Below are 6,132 nucleotides of genomic sequence, written 5' to 3' on the forward strand. Positions count from 1 at the left end.
ATGTTATCAACATAAAAAATAAATAAATAGAATTAAAGGTGACATAACGAGAAATAATGTAAAGAAATTCCTTTAATCTGAACTCCTGCCAAAACATTTGGTATTTGGCCTAATCAGACAGTGTTTTTGAAACATTACCAATTTCACTGTTTTCTTGTACATAAATTTATTCTAGCACTTTGCAGCCACACCATCACTTACGTGTCAAAATTTTTCCCAGCATCTACCTTCATTTTGTGATTCAAGCCATCATCCCCAATCCTAATGTACATTTATTAGTGTCAAGTAATGGTAATAAGCATTTAGGGGGATGTGTGCTGATAAAACATGAATTATTCATTCTGCCAATGCGGTGTAATGCTTCACCCATCACATTAAACGGGACAGAGTAAGTATGGTTGACAACACAATGTAATTATTAATGTTCTCAATGATTTGCAATGGCAGATTAAGTAGATATATCCCCAAGCTTTACAGTGTTATCCACATGTTTATCCTCTGTTTGCAAATTGCTATTCATCACACAGTAGATGTAAGGACTTAAATGATTACAGAAAGAATAATTATTTAGTTAAAGTAATAAATATTAATATCTAATTAACAAACAAATGCGCACTCTCGTTGCTACAGTTATGCTTGATAATCTCATTACAACATCAATATGGTGTACAATGTAATGGGTAGGATTTTCATGCTGCAGGTTTATTTACTCTACTTTACACTAGAGGCCTACTCTTGCAGGAATAGCAGCTTTCCCTGATACAGGGTTTGATAGATTGTTGTATGTGTTAGGGTTGGTCAGGCCATCAAGAGTGCAGCTATTTTTTTATCTTTTGTCAAGCTAACCTTCTTTGTCCTATGAGACCTGCCTTCCTTTGCAAAACCATTGTCCGTCATCTAGAACAACAAAGAAAACAACCTGTAGAATGGAGCTGAGTAATCTGTTGAGCTGCTTTGGGGATTGCTTTTCTATTCTGGACCTGTGGACAAGTGGACCGCTTAGAAAGAAAATGTGTTCATGTTTGAACCTGACCGAAAATCTTTTCCAGTAATACTCATCACTTATGTCTCTTTAAGGCTGATATATGTGTAGTGTGGTGTGTGTATTTAATTGTGTCTTCCATATATGTAGTGTAGCCTTCGTGGCGATAGTGAAAACAGTTTCTTAGAGTTTTACATATGCACAAATATACTTCTGTAGTGGACTTGTGATCAACTGAAAAGTAAATGGTAAAGATTTAATGGTAAATACTGTAGCCAAGATGAACTTTATGAAGTTGAATGAGAAATTCTATGATGTGAAAGGTTTTTCATTTAATGATATATTACAGTGGTCGGCAACCCTGGGCCCTTGTGCCACAGCTGGCACGCGAAGGGTTAACTGATGGCACGACACACGGTGAGTTAATCTGAGAAGGTGCATTAAAAATCAATGGCCGGGCCACCGGTGCACATCGCAAATTAGCTCGCATAGACACATCAGTTGTGTCGCTTCTTAATGATGGTATCTAAAAGCTAACAACCCCAACTACCAGATTGAACTTGTAATTGGCTAAAAATTACTTAGCCTACCGCTGAGAGAGATGTTGCTAGCAGGCAGTTTTTTCAAGCGATGTTGAAATTTCCACATTCCGACACTTCAAATGGGCAGTAACCAGTTACGTTACTGTAATCCAATTACATTTTTCAAGTAACGTGTAAATTAAGGAATTACTGTTGCAAAAAGTAATTAGATTACTGTTACTTTCTCATAAGCACTCTGCGTTACTGCATTACTAAACCATGATTTTTTTGTGACAGTGTCTCATGACAATGAAGTACAAGCGTGCAAAGTCCGTGGCAGCAACAGATGTGTGTAGATCAACAATGGATAATATGGAAAGCGTCGAAGTACCAACATTACTTTGAGTTTGATTCTGTAAAAGTGACAAAACATTAGCATCTGCTGTACAGCCTGCATGGGAAGCAAACTTCTTCCAGTGAAAAATTTAACTTAGAAGCTCAGCAAGCACCTACCACGGGAATGTGAAACCCCCGGACCCCCCCACTGACATGGCCGCTGCAGCACCGGGCAAACCTCCACTGGCCCCACTCCTGCTAAACAGGCGAAAATAGATTTAAGATTGACAGGACTTAATGCTGCTGAATCTTTGATTTTGTTTATTTTTTGCTGGGTTTTACTTTCATCTATTTGAAGGAGTGAGTGTAAACGCATATAATTATTTTATATGCTGGAATATGCAGAAAATAGGTTTAAATGTTAAACAAATTTCTTCAAGTTAAAGACTGTTGCATCTTCTGGCACCACCAGTATGCTCTAAACGCTAGCCATACCTTCAGAACTCCACTTTTGATTATATGCATTGTAATGTAAAGATTCCTTATTTTAGTAAATACAATGTCAGTTAAGTCAATGATTAATTTAAATTGATATTAATATTTATTCTGCTATTTGTTTTTTAAATATTTATTACTATGCAATATCTTTGGGTCTTTAATTTACAATAAAAATGCTTCCAGACACCTGTTGTTGTGATTTGTACTATATAAATATAAGTACATTTAATTGAATTTGTGGTCAAGAGTTTTTGGCTTTGTCCATAGACAGAATAAAAGATGGAGAACAACACTGACATGACCACTTGTTTTTGAAGTCATGATCAATGTTTTGTCACCCTCTTGACGTTTCAAAACAGCATTGTGAAGAGCAAGTGTTGGATCTGACTCAAACAGTATTATCATTCACTAATCTAGCCTGAACACGAGTGACCAAGAAACTAGAAATTAATCAGAAAAGTGTTTAAAGACGTCAGGGCCCAATTTCTTTTGCTTGTCATTAAAAATACTGCAGGTTTGAGGCACTTCCATGTTGGCATTAAATTTCACACCAGGGCCCTGTTTCAGGAAGCCGGTTTAGAAAACTCAGAGTGAAAAACGATACGCAGGGTTGAGTAACCCCGAACTGTCCAACTCGGAATATTCGGTTTCAGAAAGGCTGATAACAAGTAGTTCAGTCAACGCGGAGTTGCTTTAACCCCAAGTGAAGCGCGCGGACGAGGATACATAAAGCCCTGATCAGTGGAGCACAGATTAAGCGAGTCACCATGGAGACGGAGGGAAAGAAGGCGCGGTCAATGTATTTTACAGCGCTTGAGGCCGAAATTCTGATGGCAGCATATGCCGATAACATGCAAATTCCGCGGAAAAAAGTAACACAGCGACAGCTGCAAAAGAAAGTGAGCATGCATGGCAAAACATAGCCGACAGAGTCAATGCGTGAGTGTTAATATAAACATTGATCTAGGGATTTCCACCCATTTAACACGTTATTTTATCATATGTTATTTTATACATTTTATTTTGTGACGTGATGTGAGCGCAGGTGCAACCCAACAGGCCCCAAACGTTCCTGGCAGCAAGTAAAAATGAAATATAAAAATATAGTCCAAACAGGTAAGGTGTAATTGTATTATGAGCCATAGTGCTTGGTCTGTTTGTCCTACGTAAATCAATTGCAGTTAGAGGCTACATTAATTTCCTTTCTGTAAGCACTTATTGAAATTATCTGAGCACATTACAAGTACATATTTGCTTACTCTGTATGCTCAAATGTGGCCCGTTATAGCCAACAGAAAAAAAGCGGAGGCCCGAAAAACAGGTGGGGGTCCTCCACCACCACCACCACTCACAGAGGCTGAGCAGTTGGCCCTCAGCCAAAACAGTGGGCGCCCTGTGGCCGAAGGCATCTCTGCGGGGACATCCTCTGAGTCAATAACCCCGCAAGACACAAGTGCCTACATAGGGGGTAAATTCAAAATAATACATGATGTGCATACATCCTTTCTTCACAGTCACCTTTGCAGTGCTACTCATTCATTTGATAAACTCTTTACCATAATGGATTATTTTGTAGTGAAGTTATTTTCCTACTGATTTTGCCTTCCCTCAGTCTTGGTTGTCTTTGAGAGCATAATGACAATGAAGTGTAAGGTGATTGGTATGTTTGTTAATTGCCATTTGGTCCCTTGTAAGTTATAAGTGACCTGTATAAACCTCATATTCTATCAGTTGATGGTGGTGGTGTACTGCATCTGGTGCAGCCTCCTGTTGAGCCAGACCAACATGCAGTTGTGAGTAATACTCCACAGATTATATGAGTTTACAGTAGAACAGCAATGTTGTTTATTTCTTTACTACAGGAAAATAATGAAGAAACATTGACAGCTGTTACAGAGGAGGAAGCAACAGAGACACTTTATGAGGTTTACATCTTTTAATACTTTGTGTACAGGAAATACAGGCGACCAATAAAGCCAGTTGAACAAAAAATCTGTTTATTCTTCTTTCAACATGTTGAGGTGATGGGTCAAAAGAAATGATTGTGACATATGGTGTCTCTGACTGCGCTTCCATCTTGTATGTCCGTGGGAGGGTCAGGATGTTCATGGTTTGGATCACTGCTGTTTGGTTCAGAAGGACAGTGTTCTCCTCTAATTGTGGCAATGTTGTGAAGAATCACACATGCCACAATAATGTCACATGCCCTTTCTGGGGTGACCCTGAGTCTTTGCAGGCACTGGAACCGGGCCTTAAGCATTCCGATAGTCATTTCAACTCTGGCTCTTGTCCTGCAATTAGCCAGATTATATCGCTGCTGTGGGCCCGGTTCAGGGTCAGAGTAAGGGGTAAGCAAATAGGGTAAACATGGATACCCCCTATCACCAAGCAAGTAGCCAGTGAACTCTCCTAAGACAGAAGGATACACTTCAGTTCAAATGTCCCTGAAGCAATTGGTCTTTATTTTAAAGTATTTTCAACTCACCATGTCCAAATTTTGTGCTCAGTGTACATTCACGGAATATTTGTGAGTCATGGACAGAGCCTGGCCACTTGGCTTCCACATTTGTGATAATGTTGGCAGCATCACATATGATCTTCACAGTGCAGAGAACACAAATTAGCATCCATTACTATGATGAAATAATTTGTTAGTTTGAAATGCTACAGGGAACTATGTACCTGTACATTAATGCTGTGGAAAGACTTCCTGTTCACATAGTCTCCTTCATTTACTGAAGGAGCAATGATTGGAATGTGAGTGCCATCTATACAGCCAATCACGCCTGGGAACCGTGAAAATAAATGTAAAATTTAAGTAGTAGTTCAAGTATCACCACATCATGCATTAAGTTTTGTTCATCCTGATACCTGCAATTTTGTGGCATCCCTCTTTGATGAATCTTGTGGGTCTATGACCGGGGAACACCACAAACGTGTACAGGAGACGTTTCAGTGCAACTGTAACATTCCTGACTGCCCAACAGACGGTAGCCTTGGAAACGTGCTCAGCGTCACCAATATTATACAGAAAGCTCCCGTTTGCAAAAAACCGAAGTGCAATACAAATAATATGTACAGAACTGAGAGCATGTCCGCGATGTGTCACATGCGTAATATATGGCCTGAGGATGTTATCCAAATAAATTATAGATTGTGCTGAGAAACGGTAACGTTCGCACAGAAAATCATCAGGAAATGATAAAATGTCCAAACGCGCTCTGATCACTCTCTCCCGGCGGAGAGCTCTGCGGAGAATTTGGGCTTCACGATCTACTGGCTCTTCAAGGAAGGGACACGCCATGTCTGACACTTCCTACTGTCAGGTTTCCGACAAAGGGGCGGAGACAGTCAGGGTTAGTTGTAGTAAACCTGCTAGGGGGCAGGTTAGCTTCACGGCGTGTGTCGTCATAGTGACTCACTCAGGCTTCAGCTGAACTCGCTTTGTGAAACCGAAAACCCAGAGTTTTCGTTAACTCAGGGTATACTTACTCAGTTTTTCCACTAAACCGGCTTCCTGAAACAGGGCCCAGGAAGCATTTGTCTGACAAATATCAATAACAAATATAGATTCTTAGAAACAACTTAAGGCTCTTGCTTGTTTTTCTTCCCCACCAACTTCATTCTTCTATAAGCCTCAATATAAAAATAAAACAAGGTACCTAAGCTTTGCATTTGCAGCCTTCCACTTGTTGACCTTTACAAATGTGAAAAAAAGTAAAGGTCTTTCTCACAAATTTTATATTTTTCTCATGTAGTTTGTTCTTGCCATGGGAATTCTAGTTGAAGCAATAA

The 6,132-nt window shown here is 39.6% G+C and overlaps 1 long non-coding RNA gene across 1 annotated transcript; it reads right to left on the minus strand.

Annotated features, from left to right (window-relative positions):
• Nucleotides 1-4,151: 4,151 nt before the first annotated feature.
• On the minus strand, nucleotides 4,152-5,196 carry LOC143415102 (uncharacterized). Its single transcript, XR_013095709.1, has 3 exons — nucleotides 5,020-5,196; nucleotides 4,823-4,934; nucleotides 4,152-4,746 (listed from the first exon to the last, which is right to left on the minus strand). It is a non-coding gene; the product is annotated as an uncharacterized LOC143415102 (long non-coding RNA).
• Between the last annotated feature and the right edge of the window lie 936 nt (nucleotides 5,197-6,132).

This window comes from Maylandia zebra, linkage group LG23, assembly GCF_041146795.1.
Source record: "Maylandia zebra isolate NMK-2024a linkage group LG23, Mzebra_GT3a, whole genome shotgun sequence".
Classification (NCBI taxonomy): Eukaryota; Metazoa; Chordata; class Actinopteri; order Cichliformes; family Cichlidae; genus Maylandia; species Maylandia zebra.